Here is a 19737-nt window from a genome sequence, read left to right on the forward strand (position 1 = left end):
AAAAAGCTCCCACACCTACTGAGCGGACATTTGTCAATTGATATTTCCAAGATCAAGGCAAAACTTTAAATCTCAAAATCATCCATTCTCCATCTGTGGACTGCTGATTTTTACTGAAGAGCACTGTCTAACAAACCTAACAAAAAGTGACTATGTCGAGTCATTTCAACTTATATTTTTGGCTTAAGTTCCAATAAGTTTCCGATTTAAGTCCCGTTTGTTAGCATTATCCTTCCGGTGGGTTGGTCTCAGTGCTGTATATTGATTTGATGGGTAAATATGCCCATTTGCTTTCTTGTTAAAAGTAAGATAATTAAATCGTAAATCACTGAGCATTGGAAGATGAATTTTGCAACCTTTGGTCATAGCTAGGCTCAGAGTTCACCCTGTTTCCAGTCTTTGCGTTTGGCCATGTTAACCAGGTGTTGGTTCCACCTTCGTATCAGTGCCATCAAAGTCTCTGCAAGACAGCAAATGAGTGTTTCTCCCAAAATATCAAATTATTCTTAACTTTGAGGCCTTGTTAAGTCTTTCCCAAGTTCTAGTGTGTAAAACAGTGTGCTATTATGATAGTGTGTCATAGGTTGATTTAAGTCACTTTGTCTCCAGCAAATACTGTGATGCAGGTAGGCGGAGACGGTGCCAAGAGCATGGAGATATTATGTGAGTACAATGATAAAATAAACACACTGCATAAAGCTTAACATGCAGGCTTTTAATGTGAGTGGGATGATGCTCTAGTAGCTCATTTGTGTTTTGCTCAGGATATGAGCTGAAGCGAGAGAAAAAAAAAGAAATAGCAGAAAAGTTTAGCATTTCATCACACCTCCGTCATAAGTGAAGCGTGGACATGATTGATTTCTTTTTTTTATGTCATGTCACGCTTTATCTTTTCACGAGACAGTTTTATATGCTTGCAGAACTACTAATTCCGGCTAACACCACAAAACGGTACATTTTCCTGATCCAAAGCGTCACTTATCGTGAAAGATAACGAGAGTATAAGAATAATTCACCGTCCAAATCCACAAATCTGGTGTTAGGGCTCGGGTTTATCACCTCGCCCTGAGGTTCCCGTCACTTTTATCATGTTAGACGTCAGTCTGCACAGTGAATATGCTGCCTTGGCCTGAGGTTGCTTTTGTATGTGCTTTGATAAGGAAGGATTTTTCAGGGCTTGTTTAAGGCCTCCAACTATTTCTATGCTAAACGGGGACAAAAATGCATTGAAAAGGAAAATCTTACCTATACTGTGTGGTATTGTGCCATATGGTCCCTCAAAAAACACCTCAAGGCCACACATTCACTCACAAAGACCACGATGAATAAGCAGCCTGTAGACGGAAAATACAAGAAAGTTAAAAGCACATTCTATTTTGCCTTTGTTATTGAAAGAGGTTGTTTTTCATTATCGTGTTGGAGGTGAGGTGAAGGAAATATAAAGAGCAGGTGATGTGAGGTCACATGCAGCGTACATCTACTGGTGAATGTTGTGTTGAATAACACGGCCTACGCTAAAGTGGCCGGATCGCACTGTAGACGTGACAACATGAACAACACGTTAACCTCTGGATTGTGGCAGTGTCTGAAACAAGGTCATCCAACACGCATCCCAAGCAATGCTTAGGTGTTAATACATATGTATTCACTGTGAGTCAATCGTGCCATTAAGCCATGAAACCTTTTCCAATTCATGCTCCACTATTGTGGTTTATAAGGAATTATCTGCCTCTCAAACAAAAGCCTATAAAAATCTCCTTAAAACACCATGTAGGAGGGAAGGGAGATTACATTGGTTTATGGAAAGTTATTGAAATAGAGCACAGCGGGGTGTTTGTGCCTGACTCCCGAGTGACATTAAAATCTAAGCAATGACTGAACACACATTATTCTTCTCCTTTTCTCTTATTTTCCTGGCCAGTCATCCCTACAAGCTGTTTGCCTTCCTAAACACACATTCTCAGATTGTTTGTTTGCTTTGCAAATATGTGAGGGCGTTAGTGTGTGGGTGTGCATGCACACATGCCTGAATATGTTTGAGCCTGGCTTCATGTGCTGTATGACAAAAGGACACCTCATTTACAAGGTCATACATGTAAAAATGGATGTGTTGTTAGACGCAGCAAGGTGAAATGCTCTCAAAGGTAAAAAAAAAAAAAACTCAAAAACATATGGTCTCCCGAAGCGATGAATGAGAATGAGGATGTATGGTGCTTTGCATATGTGGCGCTGTTTTATTCAGTGTTGAGGTATTTAATGACAGGACGCTCCACTGATAGCGAACGTCTTTATATCCCACTCGGTGATCATCCTTCGATGTGTTGATATGCTGCCTCTCTCGTGCATTTGCCCTGCCCTGCAAGAAGGACATGATCCAACCTTTCAGGGCTGCCACCGTCTGACTGTTTCATTCACACTCTACTGTTGCCCTTTGTGCCTCTCTCCAGGGACTAATGACAAACCTCGCTCTCTCGGTTCAGATTCATTGTGTTTTCCTGCTCATGATCTCACAAAGGATGTCAGCCAGAGTGGAAGACTCGCAGCCGCGCTCTCAATGGCGCTTTGATTTCTGGGGCAGATCTCGCTCATCAACAGTTTTTTTGTCGACTAGGGGACCCTACAAAAGGAACAATCTAAGCCTCCTTTTTCAGGGGGTCCCCAGCCGATCATTGCCTGGCAATTGGTGCGATAGCAACGCCAACACAGGATGCGCTGCATGCTCACCTCGGACACTGTAACACCACTCAAACCTCTTGTGACTGAAAATATTTAAGCTGATTGGAGAGGTGGGTTCGATGCTGATCACTTGAGATGCGCGCATTCGCTAAGACATTATTAGCTTTTAAGGAGCAGTAGCCAGAGAATCAAAGTAACAGATTATTGATCCAATGTCATTAGTTGTCCTCATTCAAGTTCCATTTAAAGACACTGCTGCGAGCAATTACCTGCTGTGCTGCACATTCAAGCTAACAAAATGGCTGAGGGAATTGAGACTTTTATATGCCAAGAGAATGCTGTTTCATTATAACAATATAACAAGTCTATTAATAACATTCATAATACGTCTGAAATCTGTTTGTCCTTGTGGTTCATTTACAAATCTACAGCTCGATAATAGGGTTTGAGTCAGTATGTTACAATGTTTCCTTGGCGGTTCAGGACCTATGAGGTGAAACACTGAACATCCTGTTCCAGGAGATATCAAACCCAGTAAGCCGGCAATTTCACAGGTAGACTGTGGCAACAAGGATGAGCAACTTGAGGTTAGAAATATTCAGGAAATCAATGAGCTGCCATTATGATGAACAATAGAGGGATATCGGTGGATGTAAACACCTTGGCTCACATGTATTGGAGATCTATCCTCACTTATTGGGTAGCATTGAATGAGCAAAGCCTATAGCAGGATGTAATCGCGCTTCTCAACTTAACGTTTAAAGATATCGTGTGATTACTGTCGCATTTTTGACTGAGAAATCAATGTTCTTTCATCGTTGCATTGGATTGATGAGTATTGTCAGACCGTTGTTTGAATTTCTACAATGCACTCTGATAATAGCTCCCATAATTGACTGCCTATCCACAAGTTTCCTGTGGAGGACACTGGGAAAATGATAATGGCTTATATTTCCAGTATGGGCTAAGTAATATTAATAGTGTTCAGTAGTATTCACTCGATGAAGGAACTAACCTAGACCTTCATGAATGAATGACACAATGTACCAATCACTCGTCATCAGTCGAGCATGCTGCCGCCCTGTTACCATGAAAAACGGTTCTGGTTAAGTTACTGGACTTGTCAAATCTCAAACCCAAAATTTGCTCAAGGTATCACAGGCTTGAAATAAGCCACTTAGCATAAACTCATAGTATTGGTAAAATAATTCATGTTTTACAGTTGAGGTCATGAGCTAATGACCTGATTGAGAATAACAAAGTGTCAGTGCTTGACTTTGACAGTTGCCTTACAAAATGCAAAGTTCTGATAAATTTGAGAGGTCACATCTATAAGATGATATTAATCAATCTGGGAGCAATGTGGCCATGTGTCCTGGCAAATGAAGGTGTGTGAAAGCTTGTCTAGCAAAGAAAACTGATGGCTTGGCTCTTCCTACCTCATTATTACAGTGAATTAAATGGATGAGTCCGCTGAGTGTCTCTGATTTAGACTAAGAGTAGTCAGTACCTGGTAGAACAAATTGTTTTTTTTTTTTTTTCCTTGAAAGGAAGTCCACAGTATATTTGAATCCTCATTCAGTGATTTTAACATTCTGCATGTGTTGAACTCCATGCATGGCCTTTTGATTGGTATTCACCTTAAAACCTATGAGTCAAAGTGGCATTATTCCCATTAATGACGAGTGAAAATAAGAAACTTTTTAATCAGAGTTATTAAAGATACTGAGACATCTTTCATGTTGGTCCTTTCAGCTGACTTGAGTAAGGAGGAGACAGTTATATAATTGAAATAAATAAAAAAAAAAGTGGAAGAAAAATAAATAAAGTAAAACAACTAACCCAAACATTATTCAGTCAAAAGCAACTCCTATCAAAATACCTGCCTGTCTATATGCACTCTCTTTTTGCAGTCTTGGTGCATGACTGGTGTATTCCCCAAAGCTAGTAGACGCTTGTATTGCTAATGTGAACAGCGAGCTAGTCGTTTGATTGGATGCATTGAAAAATGTGCCTGCTTTTGCTGGTTTACACAATCTTACCAATATACACGCAAAATGTTTTTGCGCTGAAGATTAAATGTATTGTAATATATTGGAGAAACACAATATAATTTTACACAGAAGCCAGAGCGAAGTCTCTCACAGAAGAGAATGACATTAGTTGTTTTATAGTACTTTCAGGACAGAGACCCTAATTTCCACTGGTTATTTTCCCCTAACTGAAACACATTCAGAGGTCTTAATACATGATTAACATGATTTCCAGGTAAGTCTCAGTCATCATGTTTTCTGGACATTAGAACAATATGTACAGGATCTGGGCATTTTCTAAGGTTAAGTGGTTCTAAAAGCGTGGTTCGAGCATCTCCACGGGTCCTAAACAGTTCATCGCAGGGCTGACAAACAACCCTTCATGCTCACACTCACACCTACGGGCAATTTTAGAGTAAGTAGCTTGTTTGTCGTTGGACAATGGGAGGAAGCCAGAGTACGCAGAGAGCGCCCACGGAGGCACGGGGAAAACATGCAGACTCTGCACAGATTGGCCCTACCTCAGCTGGATCTCGAACCCAAGACCTTGCTGTGAGGCAAAAGTGCCACCCACTGCACTGCTGTTCTGCCCATGAAAATGTTACGAGAACCCTTCTTTAAAGCCTATGGTAGTAACAAAGTAGCAGAAGGGCCAGTGAATAAGTGATAAAACTAATGATTTTGCTTACACACCAAAGAGGCAACAACACACGGTGTTATCTGCATTACTCATCACCGAATCATCATCGACTGGCTCATGCTCAGCTTCAAAAGCAGACATAGAAAATGGACAGAAACGCCTCTTCCACAGCATTCCTCGGACATTACACGCGTGTCAAAGTTGTTGGTGGGGATGTGGCAACTGAAAAACTGTGCCACTAGTGACAAGCAAAGTCCCCACCCCCACCCAAACAATGTCCCACACTGCACCTCCTGTGGACAAGTGTAATCACATTTTCCGCAAGTGTGGTTCTAGTGCCAATGAGAAAAGGGTTTATCGAATTCACACACTTTGTCATGACACAGCCCATGTGGTTTTCCTCTCAAAATCTGCGACCACTTATGTCCAACCAGAGCGGTTCAAGGAGTATCAAGGCTAAGAAGCATACACATGTTATGCTGGGAGCGCTTTAGATAACACAGAGGAAAATTACAAGGTAGGTTGAAGGATGTGTTGAATTGCATTTGGGGGTTTTGCGAGCACTGAATAGATCTACTTATGAATCCTTAAAGCAATGATTTGCCAAATTTGACACAGTTTCCGTCATTAATTGACGTATAATGATTTTCATCTATTTTAAAACCCTTTAAAGTGTGTCCAAAGTTTTGGACAGAGCTACTGACGTCCCTGCAAATAAATCAATTCAAAGCAGCACAGGCAGAGAAGTCTTGGCTTCAGGAATTGGTGTGGGTCAAGCTCCAAAGGCACTAGATCCTACACTTTCTATAATAAACCTTGATGAATATAATTTCTTTCACTAAATTGTGCTTCGCATGATAAGCAAGAGTCTTAGTATTGGACAATTAATTGAATGCAGATTCATTCAATACTAAGTCTTTGCAACTCTAGTGTGGTTACCGTTAGGGAAGAAAGGTTATTTTCTATGGTTAAAGGTATGGCTAGGCTAAGGCAACTAACACATGTTAAGATTGGGCACTTAAAAAATCAACCTTCTTACAAATTAAACACCTAATTAAGGAAAGCTGTGCATGCGGCCAGTGCTGACAATAAACTAACAGCACATCACTTGTTTAATGTTCAGTCTGTAACCTCCATCATTTCTCCATTATAGATCTTGAAGTGGGCTGAGAAGTTTTGTGGCCTGTTTAGAAGTACAAACTGTGTCATCCCTGACGTCTAAGCATGGAGGAATACAAGTATGTTTACTCCAGTTTGGATGACACAGGCGGACCGGCCATCTGGAGTCTTTTTTTCACCAGGAGGTTGGTGGATGTGTGGGCCAGCACTGAGCCACGCAAAGTTTAAATAATATCCCACAGTATCTGTACCTAATGGCTGTCATGTGTACTGCGCAACCCCAGCCCATCTTTCTACCCCTCAGGTAATATTACCCCAATGAAATACACTACGACTTTCAAATTATAAAAATTAAATGTTCTGTAAAATTGAAAAGAAGAAAGGCAGGAGACTAGAAACAGAAGGTAGGGCTGAGAATTTGAGAAAAAAAAAAAAAAAAAAAACCTGAGGCAAAGTGGCCTAATGCCACAAACTGATTCATTTATTTGGCAGTACGGCAGCAACATTGCTCCTTGCATCAGTGTTGAGCTGCATATTGTCGTCACTGAGTCAAAATGCTTTGTTCTTGTGCCTTCTAGTGCCTCCAGGATTTATTCTCTCCTGATGAAAAGGATGCCAACAAAGATACAGAGCTTAAGAACGTGAAAAACAGTCAACTACACATGAATTTACAAGTATATTGGTGAGTGCCTTCTTCAGTGGAGGATCACTAAACACGAGAGCTCAAAAGACGAAGTAAAGAGTCATGCAGCGGAGCACTTTAACAATTTAATTTTTAAGCGTTGAAAGCGTGAGAGCATGTCTGAGCAGATTGGAGGTGACTGAAATCATTTTATGGATTTTTAACTAGAAACTTGTGATTTGACTATGAAAAGTCAACACGGATGCATTTAGGTCAATCCTGGCATGCTCTTTTCATTCATGCCAATGAGACCACTGTATTGATCTGTGGAGATGCATGGGGGAAGCAAGCAAAAAAGTAGTGCAACTCTGGCAAATCATCTTGCAATATGTTTGCCCATGTAGTACGTACCATAAAAAGATACAAGTCAGAGTAGAGAATCTATAACTTTGTCCACTCATTTTTGACCTCTTGAGTAGTAAAATGCTGCCTCAGAGGAGTACAAACTATCGTGCATTCTGTTGATGTCTGATAATCTTTCAAACTAGACTTCCTGTTCTTCCTGGTTTTGGTTTCATCTCTTCACTGGTACCTGTAGAACACCTACGCCAATGCAGACCTCTTGCATTTTTATTGATAGTGGGCTATTTTTGATGTGAACATGGCTTAAGAGGGCACCACGATCTCCAACAACTCTGCATGAGCTGTTTGTATGTGTAGGTGGGTAGATGAAAAGCTTAAATATTGCAGAAATACGAAAGAACAAGAAATAAAAATTTTGCATCAGAGTCACTGCTTACTGCTGCTAACTGTAGCTGCCCTTAGCTAGACCAGCTCAGTGAGCCGTGCGGTTAGCTGTTTGTACTGGGAACTGTGGGCCACAGCTAACTTGATAACATGCTAACATCCATAAATATCTCTGGAACGCAAGAAATCATTATGTCAAAACTGCTATTGAATCACATTATGTATTTGTTTTATGTTTTCAACAAAAAATCTTACATACTGCTCCTTTCATAACCAAAATAATTATTTTTGATATGACACTGAAACCAAATATCAAAACTAAGGTATTTTGCATTTCAGGGTTGTCCAACCAAGAGCTGGGCTTTGTGTCACTAATCATCATCATTATCATTCCTTACATATGAAAACTGTTTTCAGTGACTAACTAGCCACGATGCCACCACTGCCAGCAGTACTTTTAGGTACATTTATGATTTAGAGTTTTTAAAACTGCTCACAATCAACCACAAATATAACTAATACAACTCAATGTCAAATTCATAGCATTGCTCCAGCCGTCTACCCCACATGAAACTTTTACATTGTGAATGGCTGTTTGTTATGGCTGCCTTCAGTGACGTTAGCCCTCATACATGGTCTTGTCTAAATGAGATTCACACCAAGTGTTGATAGTATTAACACAATAACGTTGGTAAACTAGATCTTCACGAATAAGTAAGACGCTGAACCAATGGCTCTAACAAAGAGGATTAGAGTTCTGTTACCATGGAAAATGCCGGATCAGCTCAAGTGACATGATGCACTGCAAATTTGCATCCATAATTCGCAAAAGTTTCATGGTGAGTAGGAGTAAGGTGGATTGCCATTAACATTTGCTTCACAATGACACAAAAAGTAAGAAACTTGACCATTGCCGGTTAAAATGTACAACATATATAGATATATACTGTAGGTAGCAGCCATTGTTTGAATTAACCAGGAAGGCCTCTCACAGGCACATGGAATATTTGGAATATATTAAGTATTAAGATAAAGAAAACAAAAGCGTTTCAGTTACACAGTTTCAACACAACATTTTTTTTGCAGCATATATAGAAAAAAAACTATCCAAACATTAATATTTAACTATAATCACTTCTAGGCCACCCCTGCTTCTTCAGTTTAATACCTTGTCAGACACATTTAGCTCCTCTCTATGCTTCAGTATTACACACCCATTCCCCTCCCCCTTTTGGATTAAAAAAACATCCTTACTACAATTCACTTATAAATAGAACACCTCGCAACTCAGAGCGTATTTCTGATTGAGAGCCAAAGCCACTCAACTTTGTGATTCAGCCTCACCGTGGATGATTTGCATTCATCAAAACAATCTTCCCGTTGCCCGTTCGTCACTGGAGCCTTAGCATCATTTTGTCAGTGGAAGTTATATGACAGGATTCCGGCGCTGCATCGCCAGGATTTCAGATGCAGGTTGGACCCCGATGACGCAGCTTCCAATTGGTCTCAGTTGTTTCCAAGATGAATCAGAAAGGCTTTTAATAATAAGATCCAAAAAGCTCACAGGCTTGTACGGGTAACTTCAAAGTGAGGTTAATATAGATCCTCTGAGCGTTTGCTGTGCTGCCACAACCTTCATACTGACTGAGGACTGGACCAAATTACGCTCTGTCAGGAAACCTCACTTATTTCTGCCTATGAAAAGTACATTTGCTCTCAGAGCCTTGGGGCAAGTTTGGTATATGAAAACTCTACTAGCATAAGATAAAGTAATAATGGCAACACATGCAGATATGGACGCTGCCCCGAGCCTTAACCTGGAGTATCAAGCACAACATGCTCACATGAAATTACTGTCTCTGCAACCGGTATTGATCTCGAAAAGCGTCCAAAGAGTCTAGAAGGAAAATACTTCACCCTGAATACAGTGTGCGCTAAAAGCCAGCTTGTCTGTTAAAAAAGAAGAATTGGTAAAGGTGCATGTGAAAGACTATAACAAGAAGTGTGAGTGCAATCCATGCCCTTTTCCCACCAACACCAAGGCGGAGCGAGAGCAGCTGCCTTTCCACGTGTTATCTGGTCCCTTGGCTGACAAAGATATCAAAATCCTGAGACACATACGATATTGCACATGGCAAATTCATGACATCTGCACATGCTGCCAAAGATGAAAGTCATGAGTCTGGTACAAGGCATGCGGGAATAGATGTACAGTAATGAGAGCCTTGGGGCCTGCCTTAATGAGGAGGATTAGTGAACCATGATAGGGCTCTCATGTGCAGCTGTAAGAGGGGTGGCGAGGCTGGATGCAGCAAGGGCTGGACTGATGAGGGAGCTGTAGTTTGTCAGGTAGAGGACGGGCTCACCTCAGCTCCCACAAATCTTAAATGAAACAGAGGGGGTGCAGACCAATAGATGAGGCCAGACTGTAAAAACTGACAAGTGCAATCAATAGATCACACAGTGATATTAACTTGCTATCATCTTTTAGATATCCCACTGAGATGGGACGGAGGAGAAAAGCAATTTTCACGTTCAGCAATTCTGATGTGTCTCCTCAGCACTAAAAGTGTTCATGATTAATTTTTCAGTACTAATATTATGTGATCTTGGAGTGCTTTATGAATCTATTTCTCCTTAATTGCTTAATTTGCCAATAATATGCTATCAAGAGGCATTTTACTACTTCACTGTTCCCATCACAGCAGATGGGACAGATGGGTACAGATATTTACTCAAGACAGACTTCTGTATTAAAAACCAATAATGGCGACATATTTGTCTTGTTTATTAGGTTTGTTCACCGCTTTGAGTTTCATCTCAGCAATGCTCTCATGTGCCAAATTCTTCCTACATCCAGACTGATCTGTTCGCACTGCCAAATGTCTGAATCAAATTTGAGGCTGGCCAGCATTCTGGCAATAAATGCTCCATTTCTGCTAGGTATCTTATGAATTCCCTGTTGCACCAGAAAGTGGCACAGTGAAGGTCATACAAGCGTCCTAATGAAATAGGAAGTGTCACATGCTGCTGTAGTGACTGCTTGCAGGGACAGTCACAGGGGTTCCCATACATTCATTTATTTGTGGCAGCCCACCTTAATATCAAAAATTGGCAACCACATATTGATTTGCCGTTGATGCCATACTTGATCGATCTCCTGATAATCACACACGCTCTGCAGTGAAACAGAGAGACAGATGTAACATCCAACCTCTGATTGAGGTGCACCGCTGCAGTTTAATGTAGGCCTAGTTATACCATTGGTGTACTGTAAAACCATGCAAGTGCACCTATTGGTGTCAACTCACTATATGCAAAAAGCAAGTGAAGGAAGTCAACAGAGTGCACACATAAGCTACAGGGAGAGAGGAACAGATAGAGGCAGGGTGGGGCAAGCTAGTCTACTGCTAGTCTTACTAGAATAAGATGGAGAATTAAGTAGAATTTAAATGGGGAAATAAGAAATATCAAACAATATTATTTCACATTTTTTAAATTGGAAAGTATACCTCCCCTGCTACAGCTGCACTGTGGGTTTGATGGTACCACTGAGTTAAAGAGGGGAAAATGCTTGTCGAGGTGAGTCACGGGGCCAGTTTGACCGAGTGATCATCATGGAAAATGGTAAATCTAGTCTTACTGTTACAGTACAGAAGGGTCATAAAGTCAATAAACTGAATTTGTAATGTTAGTTATACAGCATTGTATAGCCTTCCTACACATAGCTAACAAAACCATAACAAGTTAGGCTGCAGCAGAGAAACCATTAATGTACAGATTTTTTTACAAATGAAAATGGCTTCATGAGGAAGATTGTGCTGTTACATAACCTCACTTTCTGAAAAAACAAACTGCACAGTACCAGTGCCTTCTGTCTCATCATTTAATAAACCCCCCTTCTGTGGAGCGGTCTGAATTCCAGCGAAAAACGCTCTGACAGCTTCTTCCATTTTGGACTGGTTGCAGCACAGTAAAGACAGTTTGCTATTTGTCACTGTTCACCTTAGTTTGAAGCAAACACAAAAAGATCACTCTGCAAATTTTGTGTCATAATTTAGCAAGACCATTTATAAGGAAAGTTGATTCTGAGATTAATTTACAACTCCCCAAAAGAAACTTTTGGATTATAGGATGGGTTGGCAGCCACTACTGTCAGTTTTTGATGGGTTGTGAAGTGGGCTAAAAATATTTAAAAAAATGTATAGATCCTGACTTTGAGTCTCAATTATGGGTCAAGCTCCGAAAACCCTTGATCCTGCATTGCCCTTATTATAAGTCAATATAACTCTCCATTAGACTATCCCTTCCCGGTTAACGCTAATGTCTTTCCATCTCCACAGCCCCAGTTTATAATGCAGGGTTTCACAACCTCATTACTCGAGTGATTTCACTTGATTTCTTTGATTTCACTTGAATTACTCAAGTGATTTCACTTGAGTAATTATGTAAGCCTTGACCGAACTCTTTCAGTGACACAGGAGACATTATGCAACTATTTTCACCTGAACTATTTTCGCCGAAGTAGTTGTACCATTAACTAATACACTGGCTTTGACGTGTACAATGGTTTCTCCTTTGCACTGCTGTTAATGTACATTGAAAAATAAGATATTATGGTTCAAGTTTTCTGCCTTTATACCACTTAAGCAATTGCATAATGAAACATTTACTCTAAGGCAATGTGACTTGAGAGTCCATCTTTTTCAGCAAGTGACCAAGACCTTTTCAGTGCATAGAATATAAGATAATGCATATCACTATCTTACATTCGTAAGCTTAATTAAGCAGGCTTAGTCTACATTTACAATGCAGCATAAGACTTGATATTTTATACTGCCAGAGAGAGGTTTATCTATGATGCTGAGCTTCACAGATGATAGTTTACATTTTTACAAAAGCTTCTTATTGAGCTGCTACTGCAACATTTTGTGTCATGTTTTTATGTGTTTTATGTCTCATAGTGATGATGATGATGATTGCAAAGATATTAATGAGGGCAGTCTCTGCCTACACTACTTTCCTCACCCTGGATTTCATGAAATGTTCCTTTTAGTCAAACTGTGGATATCTTTTTACATTATGTGTGGCTGACATTCTGGCAAGCAGTTTTAGTCTTAGAAGAGCGTTCATCAGCCCCAGAAACAAAAACCTCACATGGCTGCCCAACACGTCCCTGACATTTTTGAGGAAATCAACCCTATTTGCCTGGAAGATTGCGTTTTATCTTTCTCTCAACCTTCCCAATCATTGTAGTCAGTTTTGCCTGGGGTATGGAGCATCCTTGCCATCACTTACCTGAACTCTTTATCTGTTTTCTTCCCCAGAAAGCAAAATTGAAACAAGCAGGGATTAACTCAATGTCACGGCAGCTTTGTCCCTGGGATAATGGGTGACAATCAGCTCTACAGTGACAGCGGTAAATGATGCCAATTTTCTCAGAGAAAGGGAGGATGATAGAATGAGAGAGGAAGAAAAGGAAGAGTTTGGGGAGATGGCTTAAGACCCTAATCCAACTTTGAAAATCAGAACACTCTGGGTTTTTGCCGGTGCTTGTCCAGTTGGAGTGATATATATCATTCACACACTGTGGTTCAGGCAGTACAAATGCTGAGTGAAGTGACAGGATGTGGTTAAGTGACAGAATGAATGTGACAGAAGATTTGATAAAGAATGTCACATTTCAGAATTTGACATGTTTTGTCTTAAGGGGATAAAAACTTTGGCTGAGTTTTTTCTTTCTTGTTAAAGTATGAAGACACTTTTCATCCATACAACCACAGTTAACTAAACTGAATAAGTTCCAGTGATACATGCTAACTTAAGCATTAAATATATTATTACATTTGAGGTTAAGGGTTATCCAATGTTATAAATAATCTTTTCTAGGTTAGTGATTGATGATGAATATATGTATACAAGCATACATATAGTCAGATACTTTTAAATACTAAATATGAATAATAGACAGTAGTAGGGCTATAAACACATGCTACAGGTCAGATTTAAATTTATCTCCGATCCCAGCCTTTCTCAGGAGCTTGGCTGGACGCCACTTCCTGTTGCTTTTGAGTGTGTGTGTGTGGTGCAGGGGTGGCAGAGCAGTGAGAGGAAGGCCTGTGGTGAGAGTTAACCTTTCCTCACTGTACAGACATGGCTGATTTTCATAAAATAGTCAAAGTTCACCTGTGGAAAAAAAACAAAAAACAAAAAAAAAAACCCTTACTTAGTTGCTTTTTGTCAGTTAAAGTTTTAGTTTGAATTATTCCCTTTTTAAAATCAAGAATGCACTGTTGGTGTGTTATCCAGTCTAAGGTCTGTAAAGCACATGAATATTAAGCCTGTTCTCATCAGAAAAAAAAAAAAAAAAAACGGCCACTGTGCAAGCTGCTTGTAATGATGCATGTTAATGTTTATAGCTTGGCAGTATCCTCTCACGACCGCAGTAATCAATATGGCAGTAGAGGAGGATGTCAGATGACAGAGTATTAGCAGCCACAAAGTCTGCAAAAGGAGAAGGACGTGGTGGATGGATGGGTCAAACAAACAAAGGAATAATTTCTTCATCATTGGCAACCCATTCAGTCTTTTAGTTATGAGGATGTGTTGTGTATATACAATATCAGAAGGTGATTCTAACCCCAGTTACATGTTTGATTTAAATGACCAAGAAATAATTTTATCTAAGAAGTCTGATTTTCCTTAAGCCCTTCTTCGATGACCAATACCAGGTTTCTTGGATACCTGGTGTTTAAGATATGAAGCTACTGGTAAAAGCGGATTGTTTCCCTATTACATACATGAAACCATACAGATGGGCAAGTGCCATTGTGTCATCAGAAAATAAATGAGTGATCTGGCCAAAACACCTTGTGCTCCTTGCTCAGTAATAGTGAATCAGTTATCTGTACGAGTGAAATGTCCGAATTAAGTCCAAATGACATGACACATAAGAGAAATATCCCGGGTTACGCAAGTGTGGTTTAAATAATAGCAACAATATCTCAGAATTTTTTGTCAATTAACATATCACTCGAAAAATCAATGTACATGCTACATTAAAGCTGTAGTTTGTAACTATTTTTTGGTTATATTTGCTAAAATTGACATTATGATCTGACAGTGGAATAAGATACAGGTCAGCTGTGTAAGAATCTAGTGTCTGTGGCTCCAACCAGTGGTTGTAATTTGATTTGCAAGAATCAACCACACCCGGCTAAATACAACCAATCAGAGCCAAGGAGAGTGTCTCATGCATACACTGCTGGCAGCCCCCCCTCTCTCACATGCGTAATCAGCAGTGCCCCTCCCCCGAGCAGGCACAGTGCCTGCTCTTACCTGGTTAGATACTTTCATGCCCAAACTGTAAACAATGGCAGAGAACAGACAACAACAAACACAAATGCTTCACCACTGCCCACCTCAAAGAGAAGAAATGAAAAGACTGAGGAAGAAAAGCAGTGAGCCAGAGAGAAAACAAGGGTAAATATCAGAGCGGCATTTCAGAGGTGAAGGGAGCTGCGGGATTTGTAAGGACTCAACAGCAATGCACAGTTAGCTGCTTTTTTGCTGGACGAGTAAGGACCTCTGCTTGATATATGTTTCATTCTATGTTTCAACCACAAGGCTATGGTGGTGGCAGTTACAGTAATACTCACAATAGCGCATATGGTTGTACGAGGTTTCAGTCAAGCTATGTAGCTTCTTGCTAAATCTAGCTTGGTAGTTTGTATGCTAACTCTGGTGTTTAGCTCTGTGTTTATGAATACTGGTTAGCAAACATGTCTTTCAAGTAACCGGGCAGTTATATTAACATTAGTTTGTGTTCAGGACCCTCAAACAAATGTCCCTGTCTGCGGGACAAGGATTTCTAATGCTGATTCTGAATTGGTTTAGAGAAATAATGAAGAAAGATGAAGAAAAAATGTTGCGCTGGGTAATGATTAGCTAGCAGCAGAGAGGAAGAAGGAGGGACCTGGAAGCTGTGTCATTCAAATATTCTAGCTAAGTCCACTTTTTTCTCAAAACTCCAAACTGCAGCTTTAATGTCAGAAACCATGACATGTGACCATGCTCATGTATGGATGTCTATATGATTAAACCACTATCCTGTTTCAAATGGGTTCATTTTGTTTATGTACTTACAGTAACAGGATTGGTGGTTTTGTCAGGTCAGGTATCCAAAGACATATTGAGTCATGTCTAGAGGGTGGGGTCTGAATCGTCCAACACCACGTCTTTATAGTTTTCACATTTGCCTCTGATGGATCTCTCAGGTCACCTAAAGAAGGAAGAGGCACAGTAGGACCGTTAGTGACAGGAAGTTATGGCCGATAGTTGTTTTCATCAGAATAACCTGCAAATTGCACACATCTATAAACAAAAATTTTGGATGTTGATGATTTTCTGCCTTTTTCAATTTGACCTGTAATCTGCTAAGAAGTAGTTCATAGTTAGCCATGACCACAGAAGAATTTAAATATCCAACATTCAAAATGCGCTTTGGAGTGCAGCAGGGAGCCGGAAAACAGTATTTTGGCTTTCAATTTGATAATTATACCCTTCTTAGTTGTTATTTATTATCATTATTATTTTTTTGTCAGTCTGTAGAATTAAAGGATGGAAAAATCACTTTAAGGAGAAATAAAAATATAAGGATGTGAGAGTCACAAGGAGACAGGGTGAATCCCATAATGTTTTCAGACATAGTGGCAAAGGAGCCCTGACAATCTGTTTCTATGTTAGTGAGTCGTATCACAGGAGGGAATAGCTGGTGTCCAATAATACAGCATTCATACATCTCATTAAAATTCTGCGACCATGTCAGAGCACATGTCCTCCCAGAACCCACTGCTGCCTCTCACCCTAATGGGACAAGATAAAAGCAGGGAGAGAGAAAGAGAGAGAGAGCGAGAGAGAGAGAGAGGTAGACACAACAAGCCTTAATACATTTATTTTGGTAAAAAAACTGTGTGTTCTGGCTCCAGGCTGCGCTGGCTGAGGCAAGTAAACAAAAGCAGTTTTGAAGTCTCAATGCAATTAGTGGTCTCTTTACAGAACAATACATCTTTCTGCTTAAACAAGACTCCTCTTAATGTCTGCATCTGCCAAAGGTCGGTCTTTGCCAAATCAGACAGTTGGGGTAGAACACTAAATGACACAAAATCCAACTGTCTGAAAGAAAAGACACTGCAGACTAATGGCCATGAACAAGTGACACCAAATTAAATGGTGTCAGTGTGATACTGGATAATAAGCGCTGTGTCACAGCAGTCAAACATGAAAAAAGGACATTGGTTGATTCCTGAAAATGATTGTCCCTGCACTTCCTGCACTTAAAATCCTGTACGTACTGTCAGAAAGGTGCAGCTGATTGAATGATTGAACCCAAATTACAAAAAAAGCAATTGATTTGGATTAGATATATACAGTATATATAACTCAATTATTAAATTAAACAGGGACATCTTTCAACGGCTCATCTAAAGCAGGGCTGTTTAACTCAGTCACTGAAGAACCTCTTGACTGCAGTTTTTTCAAGTGTGTGATTGATTGTTGACTGATATTTATTTATTTTTTTTTGGTAACCATGGCGACATCTCATCCAGAGCCAGATCGTCCTGCTGCTTTGAATTTTTTCAGCCAGACACCGGGATGGTTAATATCACAGAATGGTGCTGGGGATTGTCGTGCAGCCTTGGTTATGTTTGCTTTAGCATCAATCTTTTGGCTCAGTGTAATGCATATGTAGGACCCCTTTTACACAATTCTTGTTTTAAAACAATTCAGCTGGAAATTTTGAAATGTAAGCTAAGTATATTGTTTTTAAGAGGGAGATACTAGTATACTAGTGATACAATGCCATTTTAGTCAGCAAATTCAGTAGCAGTCACTTGGGCAGGTTTAAATTTACAATGGCTGTTGTTGACGGAAGAAATAGGCCCATTTAGTGATGCAGTCCACCAGTCTTAGAGACAGATTGTTAAGTCTAAAAGTCCCTTTTTGTTAACCCAAAGTAGCATTTTAGAAATCATACTCAATGACTGGTTCTGACTGAACACCGACAACCAATGGTGTACCAACCAGGGAATGAGGCCTAACTAGAGTCCACTCAGCAGCATTTTTGGCAACACCCCTGGGCAGTTATTTCAGGCTAACAAGACCAGGCCTCTTTGTAAATGAATCTAAACTGTGTGTTTGCATCATGCAACAACACGACTGACTCATTTGTTTCCCAGTTCAGCTGTGATAAAACAGATGATTGGCTTTGGGGGGGAGCGGGACAGGAGATGTGCTATTCAAACGCCATCTCCGGCATGAAGTACCTGGTTGGTCTCAATGTTTTTGTCTTAACGTAACAATCAGCTATCTTTCTCCAGAGTGCCTCAGCACCTTTAAACTAGCTTGCCTGTTTGGAAAGGACTGTTAATTCCAGACCTTCATGAACACAAAGCCAAACCTTTCCGACTTTGGAAAAAAAAATAAATCTTAGATGTTGTCAGTGATTCAAAGGTCTGGAACATAGCTAAGATACCTCGGTGGTAGGACAGATAAGAATATTAGTACAAATTTCCCAAAAAAGAATTGCACTACAATTTTCTCACATTTGTAAACTATATATTAAAATAACCTGAAATCATTTAAAAAAATTCAATTTCCTCTTTTTGACAAACAATTTCAGTTGTTATTTCATGTGATTTTTGCCTCTGTCACACTGACAAGCTACAGAATATCCTCCCAAAATCCAATTGACAAGCTCTTTCTGCAATGTGGGGTGTTACTAAGCCCCAGAGATTTCCTGACTTCCTTGGATGTAGCAGTTAGCTGGTGCCAAGTACACCTCTGCTTTGATTCTGGCTGCACAATATGGTTAATGAGATTCCAGAGCCTGCAAGCGGCATTCTCTATTTCTCCCTATACCCACCTACAGCAGCATGAGTGCCCACACTGCCTTGTGGTGAGCTTAACATTGTTCGAGTGTAAACACGCATGCAGCTATGAAAGTTCATCCAGGAATCACACAGTGACAATTTCATGCAGTATAATTGAAACGCTGCTGTTGCATGTAGCGTAGGTCATCAACAGCTGTCATTCCAGATTATGGTTGATGTAACAGAGTGAAACATGGCACACTGGAAAAGATGTTCTCCAACTATGTGTGGACACAGAGTTCCTTTATACACTCTTCAGCTTTTTGCAGTGATGCCCAGTATGTTTTTAACACAATTATAAAGCCTGAAATTATGGGCCCTGAAGGTGATCAATGTGTAAAACAAGGATTGTCCACCTTAGAGTTTTAATACTCAACATCATGCTTTTACCCTTTTTTAAATCCGTTTTGAAAGTTCTGCAGTACATCTGCACTGGCTGTCAGTGTCTTGATGTAAAATAAGCGGTGCATGCTCAGAAGTGTCAAATACCTTAAATGAGATGTGAGCAACCAAATGCCTAAAGGGAAGTTAATTAAGCTGTGTGGTCTCTGAACACTTTATTCAGAAGAAGCTGCATCAAGGTAATCAATCAAGAATGCATCCTGTCATTTTGTACTCTTAAGGGGTCAATCAAAGCAAATAGGGGAGGCCAAGAAATCCTTTAAATGCTTTAAATCCTTTAAATTTAAGCTCTTTGCATCACCGGTTTACCATCAGGTAATTATGAGAAAGACAGCACAGTCAACATCATGTCTGTTATGGCCTGAATTGTATTAAGGATTCATCACAACAATACAGCAGCATTGGAACATCAAGAGTTGGTGAAACACTGTGAATAACACTCAACATGTGGATAAATAACTATACTGTGAACCAAACACACGTGTAGACACACAAATCTCTAATACATTCATTCAGTTGCCATATGAGACACAGGATGTCAGCTACATAGAATATACACACAGTGGT

At 40.0% G+C, this 19737-nt stretch overlaps 1 protein-coding gene across 3 annotated transcripts in view; it reads right to left on the reverse strand.

Moving 5' to 3' along the window:
* LOC119034220 (leucine-rich repeat and fibronectin type-III domain-containing protein 2) overlaps window positions 1-19737 on the reverse strand; it is a 133732-nt gene that overhangs the window by 47818 nt on the left and 66177 nt on the right. For 2 of the 3 annotated variants that reach the window (XM_037125030.1, XM_037125031.1), the window contains exons 3-4: window positions 15983-16118; window positions 1246-1334 (exon numbers count right to left, since the gene is read on the reverse strand). The gene's annotated coding sequence lies outside the window, so the exon portion shown is untranslated. The remainder of the gene's footprint in view (window positions 1-1245; window positions 1335-15982; window positions 16119-19737) is intronic. The other variant, XM_037125032.1, reaches the window with a different exon arrangement.

Source organism: Acanthopagrus latus, chromosome 16, assembly GCF_904848185.1.
Source record: "Acanthopagrus latus isolate v.2019 chromosome 16, fAcaLat1.1, whole genome shotgun sequence".
Lineage (NCBI taxonomy): Eukaryota > Metazoa > Chordata > Actinopteri > Spariformes > Sparidae > Acanthopagrus > Acanthopagrus latus.